Genomic DNA, 23562 nt, shown 5'->3' on the forward strand with positions numbered 1-23562 from the left:
TCATCTCTTTTATGATAATTTTTACAGCATTGTCTATAAGAAAATAAAAAGAGAATTCATTCTTTCCTCTGCATATAATCTTAGGAATTGTACATGCAGCATTATTTATTATATTGCTGAAGAGAGCAAACTTTGTTTGACTTGATATTGATAAAAACTCAATCCTCCACTAGCAATTTTACATTTCTAATAATTGGAAGAATTTCCATAGACTCACTTCTACTCCTGTACATTTTGACCCAAATTTCACCTCACTACCTGTACACTTGTAGTGTTGGACCCCTAAGCACCCATTTCGTGATGAAACCTCTGACCCTGCGCGTTGTTGTCACAGTGCCTGGTGAGCTGGCACAGTGGATGGAATGAGGATTCCTGGAAGGCAGTCCTGCCCGGAGGTGGCTAGCAATACCTTAACTAAATAGGGGAGTGTCTGTAGCCCACATACATAGACCCTCTCAAATTGCATCCCCTAGGATTTCTGTAGTAGTTCCAGTTCTACCCAACCCAAGTAAATATAACAGGGCCGAGAGCATTAGAAGGGAGAAAAGACAGTGGGCTTAACCAATATCAGTTAAAAAAATCTAGTTTTTGAAAATTTTGGAAGAATCTGTGACTGTATGAACACATCAGTAGAGTCTCCCCTCTCTCCCCCACAGCCTCAGAAGGGACTCTGCCAGTAAAGGATCCTGGAACTTCAAATCGCTGGTTTCCCAGTGGAATGACCTTCGAAATGATCCTCTGTTTCTTCCTACACGTTCCTATTTTCTCTGTACTGTTTGCTGTCCCCTTCAAGCCATTCCCCGACTCAGTTCCTCAATCTAGGTGATGATAGGCATTTGGCTTTATATGTGATCCATAAAACACCTTGAGAATTATCCCTGCCGAATTTTATCACATGTAAGGGAAGGTATAGTGATGATAATTTCTGTAAAATGAGCAATTATCAAGATAAAGAGAAATACATTTTGCTTAAGATATACTAATGGCAAGGACGGGTATAGCTCAGGGGTAGAGCTCATGCCTAGAATGCATGAGGTCCCAGGTTCAATTCCCAGTACCTCCAATAAATAAGTAAATCTAGTTACCTTTCCCCCTTAAAAAAAAGAACAAAAAAAGAGTTTTAAAGATATACTAATAGATTGCCTCAGATGAGAAACCAATGTGCATTTACATGTTTTAAATTAAGCATATGTAAATAGTTTCAGAATTTTGCCCCTCAAACATAAACCCAGACTCCAGTTTTTGTTATTCCTCTGGAATTCAAACTCTGATTAATTAGAATTATCACAGGATGGCATCATTTAATTAATTTCTTTCTGCCTAACTTAAAATCCTTAGCCAAAACATTCTATGTTTTCATTCTGCATTGTTCAGAATTGTGGTAAGTTTTAAGTGGGACAACTTTTCTCACTTAATAGCCTGAATGGAATTTAATTTGATTATTAGGCTGCTGAATTGCTTCAGGAATGTGATTCTGGAAGTCAGTTCTCCTCATACCAGAGAGCCTGTGTCACCTAGAACCCTTTGTAGCACAAAACACATCAAGTGGCTAAAACTACAAATGGTAGTTTGAGCAACTAAGTTTGCAGTCAGTCCAAGGGCAGTGCTTACTTCAGGTAAGGCTTGATCCAGGAGTTCAATGGCTGTCAGTATGAGCCTGAATTCCTTCTGTCCCAGTGGCTTCAAACTCGGGCTCTACCTGGTGGTAACTCCAGCAGAACCATGCTCTCTCCTGTAGGTAAGAAAATGCTGCCACAATTTCAGAACTCACCTCCTTCATACAATGCAGTTAAAGAAGGGAGCGCCTCATTCCCAGAAGACCAGCAAACATCTCATTCTATTTCATTGGCTCTGAATAGAATGTATTCTTTTTTTTTTTTTTTCTATTCATTTTTGAACTAGGTAGTATGGCAGGGGAAAGGGCAATGAGGAATCGGCTATAGTGGTTGGCTTACGTCAATCTAAGCTCACTTCCAAGGGAAGCGTGGGGTCACTTCTACACAAACTAAATGGCTGTGCCATGGGGTTGGGGGACAGGGAGGGAGGGTAGATTTTCCAGAGGAAAATAATGATGAGGGAGAATGGGTATTAGGGATGCAACCAACAAATATATGTCTGCTACAACATCTATGACGTGATTATGCTTTGAAGTTGGGTGGCGTGGAGTTCTAATTCCATTTGATTCCACCTAATTCCACCATTTATTATTTATAAGACCTTAGGCAAGTTAACTTTTTAAAGGCAGTTACCTCTTCCATAAAATGGTGAAAATGACACCTACCCCCCAGAGTTATTATGAAAGTGACAGAAGGTAATGTACATACAGGGAGTCACAGTGTCTGAGGCATGATAGGTAATAGTAATTGTCACTCTTGCACAAATTCTTTAGTCCTGTGAATGGCTGGTATTAAAATGGGAGGCAGGGGAATTCTCTTTTACAGAGAACAAATCACTATTCTGGCTGAAGGGAGAGCAGCCGTGGACATCGGGGGGCAACTGGCCTCCCCCAATGTATAGAAAATCCCCTTGCAAGCCTCCACTGAGAGGTATGTTAGGATGGAAATAGTCCTGTGGTCCGAAATCAAAACTGGAATCTGTTTTCTCAGAGATAATATGGTCTAAATGGTGATCGATTTCTGACACTAGCTCAGAAGTAGCCATTTAAGTCACAATGCAGCTAACAAATAGTACCTTCAAAAGAATATTTGGACCTGGAGATTGTCATTCTGAGTGAAGTAAGCCAGAAAGAGAAAGAAAAATACCATCTGATATCATTTATATGTGGAATCTTAAAAAATGACACAAATGACCTTGCTTATGAAACAGACACAGACTCACAGATATAGAAAACAAACTTATGGTTACGGGGCGGGGAGGGATAAATTAGGAGTTTGGGATTTACAGATACAAACTACTATATATAAAATAGATAAACACTAAGGTCCTACTGGGAAGCACAGGGAACTATATTCAATGTCTTGCAATAGCCTATAATGGAAAAGAATATGAAAAAGAATATATATATATGTGCAACTGAATCACTATGCTGTACACCAGAAACTAACACAACATTGTAAACCAACTCTACTTCAATAAATTGATAAATAAATAATAAAAAAGTAAATGCACATGCCTGTAATACACATATGGAAAAAAAAAACTTATGGTGGTTCTCACACACACAAAAAGTATATTGGTGTGACTGCAATGGATTCTGTCCCAAAACAGAAGTCCATCCAAGTCAGAGTTTCTATGGGGAAGATATAATCATAAGTGACTTCTAAATGAATGTTCAGTATATGCCCCATTATAAAATAGTGAGTGGCATACTCTGACAGCAGTGCACAGCACACACACACATCACTGAGTATGTAAATATATATTAACATTTAAGAAATCTCCATCATCATCTTACACAGGAAATCGGGGGCAGGAGCAGTGGATGGACAGAGAACAGCAAAACAGCAGATGGTTACAGACAGGTAACACTTCACAAGGTCCATTCCCTCTGCTGCCTAAGCAGTCAGTGGCTCCATACTGCACTGTAGCATCAACAATGGTACTTCTCTGTATTTCTTTGTAAAATGCCCTTTTACATATATGCAGTAGCATTTGTGATCTTGTCTTTGGGGGAGAAGGGATAAAAGTGGAAAAACAAAAACGTTCTCATTGAGAAGCGAATTACTAGACCAGACCAGAAGGAACCCCTTCCCCAGCGCAAACTACGTGACAGTTTCTGGTGGGTCATCTTCAGCTCCAGTGAAGTTCATTGCTTTTATTATTTTTTTTTAATTCACAGCTCCCACTCTGTGTGAAGTTGCAGGTGTGAAGCATCTGTGTTCAAGGTAACATCTCATACATTTGCACAAAGTGGCAGTCTGGGCTTGCATCTTTCTAGTTTTCCTCTTTTCTTTTCTTTCGTTTTCTTTTCTTTTTCATTTGCATTTACAGGACTTCGCTCTAGCACTCAACAGCCATTATGGCCAGGGAACACTTGCTTTAATTCAACATAAAATCCTCCCCCTATAAGACCAAGAAGGCTTCTCTCCTAGACTTCTCTATGATATTTGAGCACAGCTGGTCAATCTATTCTGTATTAAAACCTCTCATGAACTTCAAGATATTATTAGATTTCCTCCCTTCTCCTGGCCACAGAATTATTCCCGCTCATTTGCTATAATATTTCTTGGTTATAAATTGTTTTATCATCTCTGTTTTTCCTATCTACCCTATCCCCCAATTTCCTCATCCTTTCCCGAACTGAATCCCTCACTGTGGTTATGGAATATAACCAAAAGGAATATTGGAATATAATAAAACGAGGGTAAAGTAAAGGATAGGAAAAAAAGGAGAGGAATAGGAATATAAGAAGTGACTAGAAAGGAATATAAGAAGAAGAAAGAAAACCCGTCTTTAGAAAAGGCCAGGAGAAAAAGACATGGTCTTTAGATGGCCCAAGAGTTGAGTCTCGGCTCTGCCGCTGACTTTTTCTGAACAGTCTTACAAATTACTTAACACTTCAGTTCCTTATTACGTAACATAGAGATCATTCATTGGGGGATTGCAAGGACGAAATGATAGACTCCCTGAAGAAAAAACTTTCTTGGCACCAAAAGTCTCAGTAAATGTTGCCCCGCCCAGACCCTCTTGAATTCCTTTGACATTTCTGTGCATTCCTTCCTACTCCTTGGCTTTTACTTCCAATGGCCCTGCACGTGACTCTCCTTAGGAGGAGGAGCCCAGGGCTGTTGGAGCCAAGGTTTCCATGGCCCTGGGCTGGGCATCCGCAGTGACGGGGGCTGCAAGTCCTCCTGGGAGACAGTCAGCTCCCACAGGGGCGCCCTTTTAGGATGAGGCTAAAGCTCTTGCAATGGGACTTGTGAGCCTGAAGTTCGCCTGTCACTGCTTCCTCCCTGTTCTGGTCCTGATGCCTCCGCTCCCTCAACTGGTTTCCCCAGGGAGCACTTCCTTGTATGCACATCCTCATCTCAGGCTCTGCTTCTGAGGTCCTGACCTAAGACAGTTACCAATGCAAATATCATTCTCACTTCCTCATAGTGCAAGGTCTTCAGATACCTCAGTTTAAGAAACAGAATACTGATTTTTGCTCAGCTGAGCAAATATTCTGGAAAAATTCCCAAGTAGGGCAACTTCCATCACGTAGGGTATAGCTCAGTGGTAGAGCACGTGTGCTTAGCATGCACAAGGTCCTGGGTTCAATCCCTAGCACCTCCCCTGAAAAAAAAAAAAAAAAAAAAACAAAACTAGGGTAACTTCCTTAAGTCATCACACTAGAACAAACTATGATGCATAGTGAATTATTTAGTGAATTTACCAGAAGAAAGGAAGGTGTTTAGCAGGTGGCAGAGCCATTTCCGGAATAATTCACGGTTGGAAACCGCCTTGCCATCCCTCACCCTGTTTCTGTACTACTGAGCCTACAGGGAATAAAATCCTTCCCAGCCTGTGGATGTGATTCTGTGCTGCATCCTGAAAACATGGTCCCTGCATGTCTAATCTCCTCCCCTCCGTTGCAAGAGAGCTAGGACTAGACATAGGGCTTGGAGGAGATGGAACGAAGCCTCGTCTCCGTGTCACCCTGGAGAAGGAGCTGGGAGAATCGGACACCTTGGAGTAAGCACACACCCTGAGCAGAGTGGGAGGTCTTACAGAGAAGGGCTGGGGCGAGAACAATGACCTGCACTCACAGAGCATCCCGGGGATTGTCGGCCACCCTTGGGTCATTGCCTCTGAGGTGTGGAGGCCCGTCAGGCTGGCTTAAAAGTCCAGATGCAGAGATTTTAGAGCTGATGACCACAGAGGGTGGGAGTTTATTGTATCTCACTCTCAAGCCACCACTCCTGAGGGGGGCATTTAAAAGACTTTAAAAATTCAGTGACTTGCTCCTCTTCTGGTGCATTTTTTACCTTTGTTTTTAACCCTCCCCGTTGCACCCAACTCCCAGATTGCTCAGCAATGGGTCAGTAAGTCTGCTGTCCCTAATTTAAATGGAACTCAGATAACCAATAGGAATCAGTATGTTGAGGGCCCCCCCTCACCGCCCTCCAGGGCAGGACCACGCCTCCTTTCCTAAGTGAGCTTTGTGACAGCTTTCTCTGAAGAAACTGTATTTCAGTTCGCTGAGACGGCAAAAGAGACAGTCCCAAATATACCAGACAGAGCCATCATTATTTTCCACGTGCATTTGCCTTTCCTGAATTTTATGGGGCAAAGGTCTACGTCCTTTCAATCTGAAAATTAATCGGCTCACTCCCCTCCATCTCTCCCTCTTTGACCAGTTTTTGTTCTACTTAGGCCGAGTTGGAGGCCTTCTAAAAATCAAGGATGGGCTTGGCATCTGTCTCAGCCAAGATTACCCTCCACCCTTGTAGCATAAATCTCTCCGATCAAATCCACCCACACAACTGCAACCCCATTCATTTTTTTAAAAACTGGATTTTTACATTTAAATGGGTAACTATAGAGAGGATTTTAACCACTTACATTAGACGAGTTGTGGGTGTTTTTTTTTTTTTTCCAAAAGATGAGAAATCACTATTTATTTTTCCCTACCTGATGCTCTTGCCAAGGCCAGCATGATAAATATATTGAGAAAGCAAAGAGCGTGCACACACACACATGCACGAAGTTTCTACAAGGCCTCTTTTCCCCGTTGTCATGGTTTCTATTGAAGCCTAGTACTGTGGTAATCCCATTTGGATGATGTTCTGTTTTTTCGTTTGTTTGTTTGCCTATTTGTTTGTCTTAAATATCACATCATTTCCATACTTTAGATCGTAGGATGGTGCTGGTAAGGAATTTAGAACTCTCTTCACCAATATCTTCCTCTCTCTCCAGTCTGCATTTGAACAAGTTGTCCACACCTGAACTCATTTCCTTACTTAATCCATAGAGCTTGATGAGGTGGCCTTGGATTATTTAGACCTTAAGACCAACAGAATTAGGTTCTTCTCAAAGTTACTGATGATAAATTAGGAGCTTAGGATTAGCAGGTACACACTACTAAACATAAAATAGATGAACAACAAGGACCTACTGTAGAGCACAGGGAACTATATTCAATACTTTGTAATAACCTATAATGGAAAAGAATCTGAAAAAGAATATAAATATATACACATAACTGAATCACTTGGCTGTACACCTGAAACCAACACAAACTGTAACTAAACTACACTTCAATTAAAAAAAAACCTTTTTTTTAAGTTACTGATGGAGGGAGGGTATAGCTCAGTGGTAGAGTGCATGCCTAGCATGCTAAAGCCTTGGGTTCAATTCCCAGTACCTCTATTCAAGAAAAGAAATAGGCAAATAAAACCTAAAATTACCTCCCCCTATTTTAAAAACTTTTTTAAAAAAGAAAAAAACTTACTGATGACCTCTGTACTGTTCAATGCAATGGTTAAATCCCATTCAGTGATTCTCCTCTAAGACCTTTCTGCAACATAACATCCAGAATGATCCTGTTAAAAGGTAACTATGATCATCTCAGTCTTCTGCACAAAACCCTCCATTAGCTTCCCATGGGACCTAAGTCAAAAGCCAATGTCCTGTCTATGATTTACCAGGTCCTACATGGTCTGGTCCTCATAACTTCTGTGACATCACCTCCTATAACTCACCCTCTCATTCACTGTATTCTTGTGCCCAGGCTTTTTCCTTTCCCCCACAAAACTGCCAGGCAGGCCCCGGCCCCAGGGCCTTTGTACCTGCTGTTCTCTCTGCCTGGATTCCTCATCCTCCAGATACCCACATGGCTAGGTCTCCCATTTTCTTCAGGTTTTTATTTACAACCACCTTCTCGGTGAGGCTACCCTTACCTCTCTGTCTGAAACTCCTCCTTCCCTCCTTTATTTATTACTAGCCCTTAACACTGTCAAACTTGTCATTTACTGATATTTTTGTTTATGATCTGTCTCACTCACTGAAATGTAAGATCCACAAGGGCAGAAGTTTTGTCTGTCTTGTTCACTACAGAACCCCCAGCTCCCAATGCCAGAAGCATAGTAGGTGCTTAATGGATATTTGTTGAATCAATGGATAGTGCTCAGTAAATACAGAGAGAGTTTTATCTAACCCATCTCACTCATCCATATAAAAAGAAGATAGCGTAAGACTTGCTCTGGGAAAGGATACAAGAATGGTCACAGGAGACCATGCTTGATCATTACTAACGCAATACAAGGTGTCAGACTAGAACCCACGACCGTCCAACTCGACCATGATCCCATATGTACTGGTCATTGGATGCACTTGGTTGGGAAGGAATGGATTTCACCCAACTCATCCAGCAGGTTAGGCTGCCAAGAATTCACTTTGTACTAGATTTCCTGCTGAAGCTTTACCAAACCCTCAACTTTCTTCCATGCCATGAACATAGCAAATTCACCATCCAGTAGCATTGATTTTGTAGGACCTACATCATTGTAAACATGTAAAAATGGAGTTTCTTGACCTTGCTGTATCAGAGAATTATGTGAAGTTTTGTTTAAAAATGGGGTTTTCATAAGCTGATGAGCAGACAGGTCCCCTTCACATCACCTGATTCTCCTGCCCTTTGTTTTCCTGACTTTTACAGTTCTCCCCTTTGCAAATTTTTGTTTGCTTCCCTTTTGTGGTTATTATTATTTTTTAAAAAAAAATTTGAGGGTACATAGCAGGGATTCTGCATAGTTCACCTGAAAGCAACAGAAAATTAGTCAAGGAGGAAAGAAGTACCTGCAGTTTTATTGCTCAGCAGAGACCCATTGAGACAACTTTTCAGAATCGTGGCAAGTCTTCTGATTTTGTTTGTTTGTTGGTCTTTCTGGGTCTGAGGTTCCATCATACCTAAGACTAGTAGGGGGGGCTTCCCTTCCCATATTGTGACAGCTGCAGGCATGAAGATACCTGTAGGCACTCGTGTGCTTATCTGTTCGTCTGGGGACCGGAGATATTACTATTAGGGTGTGGAAGATTTGTTTCATACAGGGAGTTATGTAGCATCTTCAGGGGATCTGAGACCTAGAAAACAGCAGTCTTATTCAAGGAAGACCATGTTACCAGGGAGCCCAGTTATCAATCAATGTACCGCAAAAATTAAACCGTCTCTTATAACAGCAGTGGAAGCACTGTGGGCAATGAATTCTTAGGGGGTGGCAAAACAGATGAAATCCAGTCATCACATTTTACAACAGATCTGCTGCTTGATAAAGTACAACTGGAGAGCAGGCTGTTAGCAATAAGGCCATTTCTAAGAATAAAATGGGAGTTTGTAAAAGATCGATTTGAATTATTAACTCCAAAGAGTGGCTGGAGAAGGAAATGGTTGCGGGGATCCCTGGCTTTTCTCCTCCCGTGGATGATTAGAACAAAGGGAGGCACAGAAGAGCAGGGAAAAGAGGGGAAAGCAAATTTCCCTCCGACATAAGGAGGCACATTTTCACGCAGCGCCTTGTCGATACATAGAGAGGCCACCTACCAGGTACAGAACAACACTGCGTCCATTGTAAAAGCAAGCAGATGCCAAAGCAGGGGAAAACCACACTCATTTTTACCAAACACGGTTGTTTGGTTTTTTTTTTCTTTTGCTTACAAAAGCATTCCTTTAATACCAAGTGGACACCCCAAGCCTTTACTTTCTTCTGCACCCTGTGGACTCCTCTCTGCTCCAAATACCCCAACAACATACAGTCTGAAATGCAAGGCAGGTTGGAAGTCACAAGGAAAAAGCCCGGGTGACCACTACTCTCTCCCTCTCTTGTTCTGACGTTACAAACGGAGGATGAATCGATACAGAAAGATGATACAAGTGTTTTCCAATTCAGTACTTTTCACCACATTAATGGTGAGATTTGAACTTTTCCCTCCCAAGACAAGCAGAGAAATATGTTCACAGGTCACAGTGGTCAACGCTCTCCTTTGATTTGATGAGCACGTGTTCTCCACGTTGTGTGGAGACAGACGCATTCTGACTCCAGAAAATAAGGTGCTTCATTACAGAATCCAGTCCCGGGGAGGAAAAGAGAACTGCACTATCACGGATGCTGGAGACCCCAGGATATAATTTGGCCTTTTCCTCTTCAGGAAGTTGCTCTCAGGACCCTTCCAAGTCTTCCTCTTCAAACCCTTTCAGTAGAAAATCACGAAGTCTTCTTTAAAGAATGTAAAATATGACCTTTCAGAACATGTAGGTCCTATACTGTTAATAAGTAACATCAATGTTTCCTGTTTCCTGTTTCCATCATTGTTAAAGATGCATGCTTTCTTATATAAAGCAAGTGACTGTTAAGATGAGTTATATAATAACAAAGGCCATTAGGATTTAATCGTCTTTCTATTTAAAAGATTGGGGGAATCGAGTTTACATCTCAGATATTGCACATCTGATCAGGGCACTTCAAGAAACACAGTATAATAATGGGAAAGAATATGAAAAAGAATACATATATATGTATATATGTATAACTAAGTCACTACATTGTACACCAGAAACTAACAGAACATTGTAAATTAACTACATTCCAATAAAAAAGAAAGATAGGACAAACATTCCAAATATGAAATACAAGTTTTAAGAAATAAAAAAAAAGAAAGACAATATAGACCCAAGATAGGAAAAAAAAAATCGTCTGGACTTGCTTAGTCTAAATATCTAAAGGATGAAAGGCATATGATCAAAGGTTAGACAATCATCACGGATAATAGACTTCTTCAACAAATTCTGGAATAAGAAGGCTAAAACACCTGAAGGAAGTAGTTTGAGGTTGAATTATTGCAATTGTTTGTGTTGAGTTTTTGTCTTTAGGAAAATTTTTCATATTGCAGGGTGGATGTAGATTTAGAAAACAGTTTTTTTCTATGACATTGTATGTAAGATTCAAAGAAGATTTGGGTTAATTTTATTTGTATTTATTTACTTTGTGTTCAGTAATGTAGGTATTCTTATTATCATCTTTTTTCAGGTGGAAACTGAGGCTCAGAGAGGGTAAGTAACCTTCTTGACATCACACAGCTGATAGGTGGTGGAGTCTGGCCCCAGGGTCTGTGCTCATCACTACTCTGTCACTTCTCATTCAATTACACGTTGGATGAATGGTCAATGAACACCCCAACAGGGAAAGGGGCTGTGCTAAGCTAAGTTAAATACTGTCCTTTCTTCAAAATGTCTACAGATTAAGAAGAGAGATGAGACATGGACACAAATGCCGACATCCTAAAGAAGCACGTGACATGCTACCTAACAGAGACACCTGGACTATATGAAGCAACTTTGTAATCTCTCCACATGGTCCAAGGACAGTGGGACGTGGCGGGAGCAGAAGAAGAGGACAATTTAGGAGGAGGGGGCCCAGCAATCATGCTGTGGGTCGTTAGGAAGGGAGCCCACAGTAAATACCATTCCAGTGTTGAGAAAAGAGAGTTCTCCCTGGGAGAAAAAACAGTTCTTACAAAATACTGGGCTTTTGCCGATTTCAATGTGTCGTAGGCTCAGTGAGGCCAGATGTCTTAGAGCAAAACTTGGCTCTGGCCTTTTTTTCTCACTTGGACAGCAAAGAAACTGACCAAGTATTTGCACACTTTAAAAATATAATTTAGCTATGATACACCCATGAAAAGATTAAAATTGAAAAAAAAAAAAGAGAGAAACTGGGGAAGGGTATAGCTCAAGTGATAGAGCATGTGCTTAACATGCATGAGGTCCTGGGTTCTATCCCCAGTGCCTCCATTAAAACAAATAAATAAATAAACCTAAGTACCTCCCCCCTAGATAAAAAATTTCAATGAAAGAAGTAATATGACTATAGAATTCAAATGTACTTCTAATAAAAAAAAAAACCTGGAGTCCATAAACCAATGATATTGGAATATAAATACAATCTCTGGATCCCTGAGAATTTGTGAAAGATATTGTTTGCTTTTTGTGCAGAAAATTTAGGAAAAGCTCTTAAGCGCAGAGTGAAGAGGAAAGAAGCCACCCACAGTCTTCTCCTGCCACCAAAAGAAAATCACTGTTAATAGTTTGAGAAACTTACTTCCAATGATTTTCTTTCCACGTGTTTAACGAAGTTAACACAGTAAATATAATACTTCAGTATAATATAAAAATGTTTCATACGAACTGAAAAGTTGTTCATAAGTAATTGTACAGGCTACATAATATTGTTTGAGTGGATATTTTGTATTTTACTATGGAAGTGTGAGCATATAAGCCATTTTAATTTTATTTTGCTGGAATAATGTTGAAAGAACGTCTGGGTGAAAAGCTCTTTTCTGATACTGTTTTTAGGACAAAGAATTTCTGGAAATGTACCTTTAACAGAGTATGTGTTAAGAATAGTTCCCACCTACTCTTCCTCTTTTAATCTTGTTTTTTTTAAATTTATTTCTTTTTAATTTTTGGGAGGGAGAGGCAATTAGGGTTGGGGGGTTGTTTTAATGGAGGTACTGGGGATTGAACCCAAGACCTCGTGCATGCTAAGCACGTGCTCTACCACTGAGCTCTACCCTCCCCGCAGTCCCCATGGACTCTTGACAAAATGCCCTTATTGCTACAGAGAGTTCGATGGTATTAAATATGGGGTCAGCCTCAGCCCATGGTTTGTTGGCATCCCAGCTGCCCAAGGAAAAAGAATCACGAGCTGTCTATACCTGAAGTTCAGGTAGACACAGACATACACACTGGACAGAGCATGGGATGGGGAGGAGATGCTGAACTCAGTCTGAAATGTTCCTTTCTACTCTGGCAAGGAATGAGGCGGGACCCCAGCACTGGAAGACGCACCAGAGAGTGAGGGAGAGAGTTGCTCCTCTCACAGCGAGAGGTTGTGATGCTTGCTTCCCTCCCAGGCTGAGGCCCCGAGTGGGTATCCCTGGACGGAGCAGCCTCTGTGTCATCAAAGGATAAAGAAACTGCATCACGTGAACAGGAGGACGGATAAACTATGGCACTGCTGAGGCCATCTTTAAAAGAAGTGGACATGAGATGGTCAGTTTTTCCATTTCACAGCAGAAAACCTGAGAACTATGGACAGACACTCAGAAATAGGGATTCATTGCAAAAGAACTTAAACTCAATGCATCCTGCAAATCTCGTACTCCCAATTTCTCCCTTCCCACCTCCTTCCCCCTACCCTGGAAACCATAAGTTTGTTTTCTATGTCTGTGAGTCTGTTTCTGTTTATTTGCAGATACTAACTAATATATATAAAATACATAAACAACAAGTTCATACTGTATAGCACAGGGAACTGTATTCAATATCTTGCAATAACATAGTGAAAAAGAATATGAAAATGAATATATGTATGTTCCTATATGACTAAAGTATTGTGCTGTACAGCAGAAATTGACACAACATTGTAAACTGATTATACTTCAATAAAAATATATAAAACAAACAAAAACAAAACAAACAAAAAATCTCAACGTATCCTCTAGGCAAGAGGACCTAATGCAAGGTGAAAAGATTTCTCTCTCTCACGCTCTGCCTCAGTAAAGGACTCAGCTAGGAATGTGTTCCAGGGCGAGCAGGCACCAGCTGGAGGGAGCTGAATGGGAAATAGGCAGGAATTTTGCAAACCGGTTTGGTAACTTGAAACTGGCCACAATGGGAGTATTTAGAGCATGGAAATCAGCACATGCCGCATATCAGAGCTTCCCCCACCACCTCCCCCTACCCAGGAAATCTGGTCTACCATCTCACCATCACTCCTGAACCAAAGCGCCTTTTCTGATCTCTCCCCCAAATTCCAGACCCATCACTGCCAACCACATCCAGGACATCTCTCCTCAAACTCACTAGGTTAAAAAGAGAACTCACCGTATTGTCTTCCAGGTGTGATGTGATGAGTGTGTGCCATACTTCTGTTAATAATTTATCCTCTGAACACCCAAAACTCAAAACCTCACAATCATATTTGACACTCTGCTCAATCATAACAAGAGGAAAAAAAAGGAGGAAAACTATTTGAGCAGCATGAATCTCTTAACACATCACGTCAGCCCTTGTGATAAGCCCTTAAACATCCTCGTAACGTCTCCTGAAAGCAGTTATTACTGCAGTTCTGCAAAGGCAAAACGAAGTTCAGGGAAGTTATGTTACTCACCCAAGTTTCACTGCTAACGCATCATTGCAGAACTATGTTTTGAACCCAAGGCCCTCTGCGTACAAAATCCACGGCTGCGTTGCTAACTAATCAGTTGCTAAATTCAGCCCTATAGGACTTTTTTTCGTTGTTTTTATGCGAGTATTACTTACATGCAATGAAATGCACAAATCGGAAATGTACGTGCACCATGTTGACAGACATACACCCATGTGTCAACTAGTACTCATATCAAAATATAGAGCATTTCCATCACCCCAGAAAGTTTTTCTTCCTTACTCCGGTCACTTCCCCCAGAGAGTAACCACTACTTTGATTTATTTCATCAGAAATGAGTTTTATCCGTTCTAGAATGTCATAGAAATGAAGTCCTGGGCATGTCCTCTTCCATGAAAGGCTTCTTTAGTTCAGCATTTTGAGAATTAACCATATTATTCATGGATATCAGTATTTTTATTTTTTTTTTATTGCTGAGTAATACGCCATTGAAAGGATAAATCAATTTTTTATCCACTTTTTATTGATAGACATATGAATGATTGGCTATTATGCATAAGGATGCTATAAATATTCTTATACAAATCTACTTGTTGACATGTGTGTTCATTTGTTTTGGGGTAAAACCTAAAATTATAAGTGCTAACCCATAGGTTAAGTGTATTTTTACCTATGAGAAACTGTCAGACTGATTTCCAAAGTGATCTTCTCATTTTACATTCTGACTAGCAGCATATGATGATTCTGGTTGCTCCACATCTTTGACAACACTTAGTATTGTCCGTCCTTTTAATTTTAGCCACCCCAGTGAGTGTGTGGTGATGACTCATTGGCTTTAGTTTGTATTTCCCTAAAGACATTTCCTTAGTGGCTGACTGTGTAGACCTAGAGATGGAAGAAAACACGGGAGAGTCAGGAGTATATCTGTGTGACTTTAGACAAAAATTCCATTGATGGGACCCAGAAAGCACTAAATTTAAAAGGAAAAAAAATATATATGACTTCATATATGTATACGCACACACACATATATGACTTGATCTATATATACATATATATATATATATATATATATGACTGCATCAAAATTAAAACCTTAAGAAAATGAATGAACAAGCTGCACTCTGAAATAAATATATACACACAAGGGACTTATACCCAGACTATATAAACAACTCTTCCAGCTCAAATTTTTTAAAAAATCCTATGGGAAATTATGGGCAAAAAACAGAGCAGACACTTCATGAAGGAAGGTATACAAGGACCAAAAAGCTCCTGAGAAAATTTGTCAGAGCACTTCATCTTTACCTTTTTGAGGAGCCAACCATTTTGAAGTCTGTACCACAGTTTGTGGAAGTATAACTTCCCACCCAAACTGTAAACCCCTTGAAAGCAGAATGAGTCTGCGAGGCACCCTTGTACCCCCCCCCCCCCCAGGGAGTGTGTACACGTGCAAACAGAGTAGGCTCATAGATATTTTTAAATGGTTGACCAAATGATGTAACAAAGTCTATCTTGAGTCATTTTAGCTGGCTATTAATTTTGTAAGCAAATGAAGCAGTAATATTAGAGCTGTGCCAAGAGGGAAGAAGTAAAACAGGTCGCAAGAAGAATAAACCAAAAATGGGGAAAAAGTATTTCACACAGACAGATGAAATGACATTTCACGGGTTAGTGTAAAATATAAGAGGAAATCGGGTTAGTAGAATAAAACAACAAAATAATGTGAAACAAAATAAGAATATGTATAAAATAATTTCCCAAAATAAGACACCTACTCTTTTGCATGGGCAGCCCATCTCTGTGTCGGTGATTTTACATCTATGAAAGCCCAGGGGAAGCTATCAGACCAAAACAGGAAGCTGTGCATGTGGTCTGAGGCGGAAGTCACCAAGACATGCCTCCTGTGTACTCTGATGTGCATCCTGCTTGCCCGAAAACTCAGATTCCTTGCCAAAAAAATAGACCCAGAAAACGCACATGGCATCATGACTGCGTTACAATAGTGTTTCCAGAGTGTGGTGACATCTTGGAATTCCCAGAGTCCCATAATTTTAACTCCTATCAGGCACGTCCTCCTTGAAATAAAGTTTGTTCACTGGGGCACTTGTGAACTACTTGGGTGAAATTTACTCATCCCCGTGATTCATGAACTACTGTTCAATATTTACAGTTATTCTGAAAGGAATTTTCTAGAAGTGGAAGCTTACCCAAATCATATACCTAATTATCTTAAAATAATGACGTTATCTCTGTTCCCAATGGTGACCTCAAATCCAGTTCTTTAAAGGAAAAAACAAAAAAAAAAAAAACAAAAAAACCTGAATATATTCTAATGATCTTATTTCTGTCCCAGATTTCAAACTAATTTGTGGAAATCATTCAATTCCCTTGTATTGTTTTGGTTTTATTTTTCCCTTCCTGATCAGAACTTTGGCAGATGTGGAAATTCTGACCAACAGGAGTAATTTTCAGGACTTTTCCTTTTTTGAGATTCTCAGGAGGAAAAAAGGAAACTTACTGAATGAATTAAATTACATTTCATGACTAGAGCAGTAAACAAGAACTCTGGGTGGGGTTCATACAGGTCCTGGGAAAAGAAGGAGAAACTGAAGTTCTTTTTTTTTTTTTTTTTTCCTTTTTTAATAAGGAAGAGTTAAAAGATTTGAAAGATCCTTAAAAAATGGGATCTTAGAACTATAAATTGTGTGTGTGTGTGTGTTTGTGAATGTAGAGAAAGATGGTGTATGAGAGTCAGAGAAAAGAAAATCTTCAGTGAAAATTGTAGTTTTACCAAGAAAACCTTGGAGTAAACGTATTTATCTCTAGTCAAGCAAAACACACTCAGATAATTAGCAGAACTCAAACAATGTGATCTCAGCCGAGATGCCACCTCAGAAGCATTATTCTCCAGCTGAGTAGGCCCATCTAACACACACACACACACACACACACACACACACACACACACCCCTTAACACCAGACCTGTCATTGCAGTAATAGACCTAGGGAAGGAGAGATGGAAATAGCAAAATGGCAGAACATGCTTAAATGTGTTGGTTTGGACATACTTACAGCCTTCAAACCGCTCTCCTGATGTCTCACTTCTTTCTCAAGTTTTCTCAACGAAAAGCTAAAAAGAAAAGCCAGTGCTTATGACCAGGGCTGGGAGAAAACAGAAAGCAAATGGTTCACAATCCTAGAGTGACATCGAGGTAAAGGCAGATGCATTCTGGTATTCCATTCTTGGTCCTTCCAAATTATAAGCGGACCTAGGAGACACCATCAAGACTCCTCCTCACTCTCCCTCTTTCAGGGCAACGTTGGCTTAGATCTTTCAACAGATCTGACGCACTGCTGTATGTATATCATTTCTTAGATCTGTCATATATTTTTTTAGTGCTCAAGGAGGCCTGTTATGAAAAGGAGCCCCCTAGTTTATACACATCTAAGTTCCCTCTTTGGCATTTTGAACTTCTCCAAAACTCAGCATATCGGAAAAGTCCTCCATCCCAGACTGATTCCATCCCGTCAGTGGGTCTGCTCCACCCGAATAGCAGGCTTCCGCATGTCATTTCTATACTTTAATTCAGATCCTGTTGGTGACTTCCTGTCCATTTCTATTTTGAATTTTGCTGGGTGGCTTAAAGCATTTACGTCCCTTCGCATCTCTTCTCTAAGATGCTTACTTTGGCGCCTCACATCGTCCCTGCACGGTTTTCTTCACGCGTAATCCTTTGACACCCCAGGCGGCAGGCTCTGAAACAGCTGTTGGGCTTCCTGTGTCCCCCAGACTCTCCCAAGGCATATGGGCGACTTGGGAGCGTCCTAAAGGGTCTGATGCCCCGGGTGACGTGTGCTCTTGTTGAGCGAATTAGCACCGCAGAGAAAGGCGTGCGGAAGGCGTGGCCTCCTGAGGAAGCCTGGCGGTCCGGCTCCGCACGATTCGCTGCCGCGTCAGCAGTCCTCGCATTTTACACTCCTCGACGGTTTTAGCCTTTGAAGTTATGATTTAGGAGCTGTCAGTCGGAACCCATGATCCAGGAGCATGCGGTTTATTCCATCAAAGAGGAGCCTAGTGCCTGTCTTGTTTCTAACTGTGCGCTTCTGCAGGAATGCGGAGTCGATTTTCCAGGGACCTCAGTGCTAATGCAGGTTTTTTTTTAAAATTTGTAATTTACCAATAAATCTACAATGACTATTTTAAGATCTAAATACATGAAGCGTTAAGTGGTGAAAAAGACACCTGCACTAAGGAAGAACCAGTAATACCTACCAGCTAGGCGGTGCTGAGCAGGGGACAGTTAGGAGGCTGTTACCCACATACACCTAATCTTCATAAAACTGCTACAACTTGGGTGCTATTGTTTCTATTTCACAGACAATGAAACTGAGCCCTTACCTTGCTGCCAGTCTATACAGCCTTGAATCCAGAGCCCAAGGTTTTGACTGACACTATATTGCTGCTCTTGGTAATACATTTAAGTACACTTTGAAAAGGCGTCACACTCCGTCAATGTCAGGTGGTACTGTGGCCGTTGGGAAAAGGGCCTTAATCTTGCACTGTTCTTACCGCTACCAACTAAAGGAAGAAGTGCCTTAAAGTGGTTTGAATGGCACAGCTGTCCTGAGAGTCATTTCGGTGAGTGTATTCCTACTTTTCGGAATCAGGGGCAGCACCACTTCAGAACTAGTGTTTTACAATTTCAAGAACTCAAGCGACGGGCCAATGTCATCGGAAGCGGCTGTTACCTACTCGTGAGTGTGGAGAAGGAAAAGCCTTGGCAAAAACTAACAAACAGAACCACTACTTCAAAACGAGTTCAGGTGTCTGTTCCCTGGAAGAGGCCTGTGTGTTAACGTCTCTAAGGAAAAGATTTTGTGTCTGGGACACCCCGAGTTAAAGACATCTGTTTCCTTCATCTGTCACTGTTCTTTTGGAGTGAGATATCGATGGAAGGTCAAAGGTCAAGAGTCCTGAAGCAGAAAACTCAAACGATGTGTTTAGCACTCCCATAACACTACTCTAGTGTATGCGGCTATGACATTTCAGAGTTTATGGGCTGTGGTTTTCTGATCTCTCTCTGTGAAAGAAATATTCTGTGTCAGTCTCCCTTGAAATGGGACCACACATCACTGTTGAGAAATGAGACTAATTCTGCCAATACCTTGATAATTCGGGCAGCGAAGAGCAATTGCAAGTTATCAATAATGGCTTTATGAAGCACACAGATTTCAGCCATATCTCTGCAGGAGAATAATGCTCTCATGACATCAACCCTTTAGCTGAAAAGAGGACTTAATCTGTGGCTGAGATAACTAAAGCGATCTTAATTATAGCTGTGAATTTGGTCTCAACCATAAATTAGGGGAACTACTTTGTTGACCTCAATGGATTCTTATATTTGCAAGAATTTTCTCTCTCCCTGTCTCTCTCTTTGTCACTCTCTCTTTCCCTCTCAATTAAAGAAGAGTCTGCAGGCCTGAGCTGTTGTAGTGAATATCTATTAAGGCATTCAAATATCTACCCCTCTACTGGCATTAGTAAGCATTGCTTTGGGGCAAGCGCAACCACAAACAGCCTCTGTCACTTGCAAGGGGATGTCAATACATCCTTCTGGATGAGGTAAGAGACCTGTGATCACACACCTTCGGGAGAGAAGCAGATGGGCTGTGTTTGGATGAAAAAGGTGAATAAGCCAATTTGGGGACCGTCCAAGCCGAGACTAGCTGGAGAACTGGAATTAGAATGTAGATCAGAGCTGAGGTGCGTAACTGACTTCCACCCCTTTCTAAGCTTTTAAATTCTTATTAGAAAGCTGAGTGGAGAAGCCGTCCACAGTGTCCTCTTGCAGCACCTCTATTTCTTCTGCCCTCAGGAAGTCTAATTTACTGTTGTGTGCAGTTCTGACTTGCTTCGTGTTATTACAGATTCATCCCATTTTGTTTTAAATTGTACTCTGCTTTGTTCTAGAGGGGAAACCTTGAACCTTTAAACCTCCCCGAGGAAAATGTGGTGAAGAATCCATGGTAGGTTTTGTAACAGCTCTCAGACTCTATCTACACAGAGATATGGTTGGAAAGATCATAGGGGTCTGTGTAAATTGTTATTCCTGAGTTAATGAGAAAAGGGCTTTGACCAATTAATACACACTTCTCTGCCTTTAAAGCAATGTGGGAATGTCCTTAAAAGATTTCTGATAGAAATAGCTGAAACATTGTGTGTGTGTGTGCTTGCGTGTGTGTGTGCGTGTGTGTGTGTGTAAAGCCTTAGGTTTGGGTTAGAAGCTGGAAGGAGAGTTGAAAATTAAAAATAATAGGCAAAGTCTTGAAAGTCTAAGTATTGTTTTCGCTTTGAATCTTAAAGAAGAGTTTGAGTGGTTCGTATTCTATCTAAAATGGTTTGTTCATAAATAATGAATGTTAGAAAGGCAGGATGCCTAATGTCCCTTTAAGTCCGAAAGGAAATTTATGAGCCCTTCAAAATTTTAAATCATTTCAGACTGTGTAAAAAGAACCCCTTTAGGTATTATTCTTGACCTGAGCTCTACTCTGCAAACTTGCTAGAGTCATGTTCCATAGAAGGCAGAGTTAACCTCCACACCACTGATACTTTGGACCGGATCATTCTTTGTTATTAGGGGCTATCCTGTGAACTATAGGATGTTTAGCAACATTCCTGGCCTCCCCCTTACTAGTAGTAACCCCACCATCAGTCATGAGACTTAAAAATGTGTCCATATGAAATAAACAAGGACCTACTGTACAGCACAGGGAACTATATTCAATATTTTGTAATAACCTGTAATGAAAAAGAATAGGAAAAAATATATATATGTATCACTGAGTCGCTATGCTGCACACCAGAAACTAGGCCAACATTGTAAATCAGCTATACTTCAATTTAAAAAAAAAAAGTCTCCATACATTGTCAAATGTCCCAAGGGAAAGATTGGGACAAAATCACCCCAACTGAGAACCGACGATTTAAGAATAACGGTGTAGTGTGTGTGTGGCAGAAGGAGGGCCGATCTCACTAAAGACACCAACTGTAAGATAATTTCATCTTTAACTGGGTGTTGTCCGTAGCTGCAACAGTTGGCATCTCCTAAGAATCTGGCCTTGCCTCCTACAGAGCTTTGACAAAAAGGAAATGTGTAAGTGGCATTATGTGACATCTGAAAATAGGTAAGTCTTTCAGCTTCCAGTTTGCAGACTTAAGACGGCTGCCCTGAGACCACCAGGTCAGAAGGCCAGTCTAGCCTCCTGGAAGATGAGCGGCCACGTGAAAACAAAACAAGGTGCTCCAGCCGGCAGCAAGGCCCAACTGCCAGATGTATCTTGGACTTTGCAAGCCAGCTGATCTTCAAGTTAATTCAGCCCCGTAAGTGAACCTGGGTGAGATCAACAGAAGAAATAACCAGCCTACTTACAGACTCAAGAGAAATAAGGAATCTTTATTTTAGGTCTCAAAGTTGGGGGGGTTTCTTATGCAGCAAGAATGACCATGGTTCCCTGGCTGGTACCTGGCTGCTGTGGAGAGATTCCCGCGTGAAAGGTGATGGGTCAGATCCAAAGAGATGAATGCCTTCCAGTTAGAGTCATGAAGACATGGTTCCCATGACCTCAGAGACTTCACACAGCTTCCCCAGGGCACACATGTAGATTACATACTAACTCTACAGAATTGCATTTAATTCAGTGAGGAAAAATTGCATTTATACAGTATCATTGTACAAAGTTAAGAAGGGAAGGACTTTCTACCTTTTTTAAAGTAGGTGAAGACAAAATCTTGACTGTTATTGTGAAAAGAAATAAAACATGATGCTCTGGAACAAATTAAAAAATATAAAACAAATAAGGTTGGTGAGGGGTTTGGATGGATTACTTGTCAACTTGGCTATGCAGGCAGAATTTTTCCAGACTTTCCTTCCACTTATGGTTCTAGATTAAAATTGACCAAAGGAGAAGTTTGCATGAGGTTTTCGAAAGGTGTAGGGGGAGCTGTGGCCATCATGCCCTGAAGGTTCTCACAGTTGGACGCAGTGAGAGACAGATGCAGAGATGCGAATGGAGTCCACCACATCCTTGCTCTGTCCCCCACTCTGTGTCCAGCTCTCCTTCCCAAGTGTTGGTCCAGCTGACCAACAGCTCCCCCAAACTGGACCCTCTGCTGGCTCTCCATGATGGACTTCAGCATCTGGACCCACTTATCTTCCAGATTTTCCTGTGAGCTCTCACTGGTCCTCTTGTCCTATGTAATGAAAGGACTGGCTAGTGGCCTTTATCTTACCCTTCAGCTCTTCCTTTTGGACTTCTCTCCAATGTCCCCCCATTTGTGTAAGGTCTTCCTATAATAGATTCTTTATATCATGATACTCGGGGTAGTTTTTGACTTCCCGGTTGAACTCTGGCAGGTAGGGTAACACAAACAGTTCAGAAACAGGAAATGCTGAGAATAGATTTTGCTCTGGCATTCTGTGTGATCACACTGATTTTGAGGATCCCAATTTGTTTGGTTTCCTAGCGTCAGTGATGCTGGGAGATGCCCCCGTGTTATCCTGTACACACAGTCCACCTGGTGCTGGAGAAGCAGAGGATGGAAGAAACATTCAAATTACTCTTGCTCCTTAGTTGTTGCAATTATAAATCCAGGAAGATTCAAGAAGTAGCAAAGGAGATTAATACACTGTATAAAGAAAGAAAGATTTCACACACAAAAACTGTATTATGATAACACTTTATGTGGAATCTAAAAATAAAAGGACACAAATAAACTTACTTACAAAACAGAGACAGACTCACAGACAGAAAACAAACTTATGGTTATGGGGGGAAAGGGGAAGGGAAGGATAAATTGGGAGTTCGGGATTTGCAGATACTAACTACTATCTATAAAACAGACAAACAACAAGGTCCTACTGTACAGCACAGGGAACTATATTCAATACCTTGTAATGGCCTATAATGAAAAAAATATGAAAAGGAATATATATATATATGTACAAATGAATCACCATGCTGTACACCAGAAATTAATACAACACTGTAAATTGACTATACTTCCATTTTAAAGAAAAGGAACACTAATCAGGGTATTTAATTTAGAGAAGAAGTAACTCTGAGTATTTAGTGAGATGAGAAAATGTTTATGGCATTTGAAGGAAGATGTATCTCTGAAATAATTTAAATAGGTTTCAGTGCCTGTCATAAATACCAAAATACCAAAAGAAAAATCGGCAGGCAAATGCAACCTTGAGGGGTATAAATTAGTAAAGAATAAAAAATTTTCTGTAAGGCAAATTGAAATGTGTCAGGGAGAAATAAATGCTTCGAGCGCCACGCTTGGTAAAATTGAGCGCTGGACTTCTGAAAGCATTGCATGTGCAAAAAGTTACACTGTTTGTGGTGTACTCCATAATGGTCAGAAGGAATTCTGAAATTGTAGAAACAAGG

At 40.8% G+C, this 23562-nt stretch overlaps 1 long non-coding RNA gene across 9 annotated transcripts in view; it reads right to left on the reverse strand.

Annotated features, from left to right (window-relative positions):
* Positions 1 to 23562, reverse strand: part of LOC105077609 (uncharacterized) — a 91161-nt gene that overhangs the window by 26242 nt on the left and 41357 nt on the right. For 4 of the 9 annotated variants that reach the window (XR_012509559.1, XR_012509556.1, XR_012509549.1 and 1 more), the window contains one exon: positions 21544 to 22795. This is a non-coding gene — a long non-coding RNA (uncharacterized LOC105077609). Of the gene's footprint in view, positions 1 to 14399; positions 14991 to 17181; positions 17240 to 21543; positions 22796 to 23562 lie in introns of those variants that run through there. The other 5 variants (XR_012509557.1, XR_012509555.1, XR_012509558.1 and 2 more) reach the window with 4 other exon arrangements.

Source organism: Camelus bactrianus, chromosome 1 (genome assembly GCF_048773025.1).
Source record: "Camelus bactrianus isolate YW-2024 breed Bactrian camel chromosome 1, ASM4877302v1, whole genome shotgun sequence".
NCBI lineage: Eukaryota > Metazoa > Chordata > Mammalia > Artiodactyla > Camelidae > Camelus > Camelus bactrianus.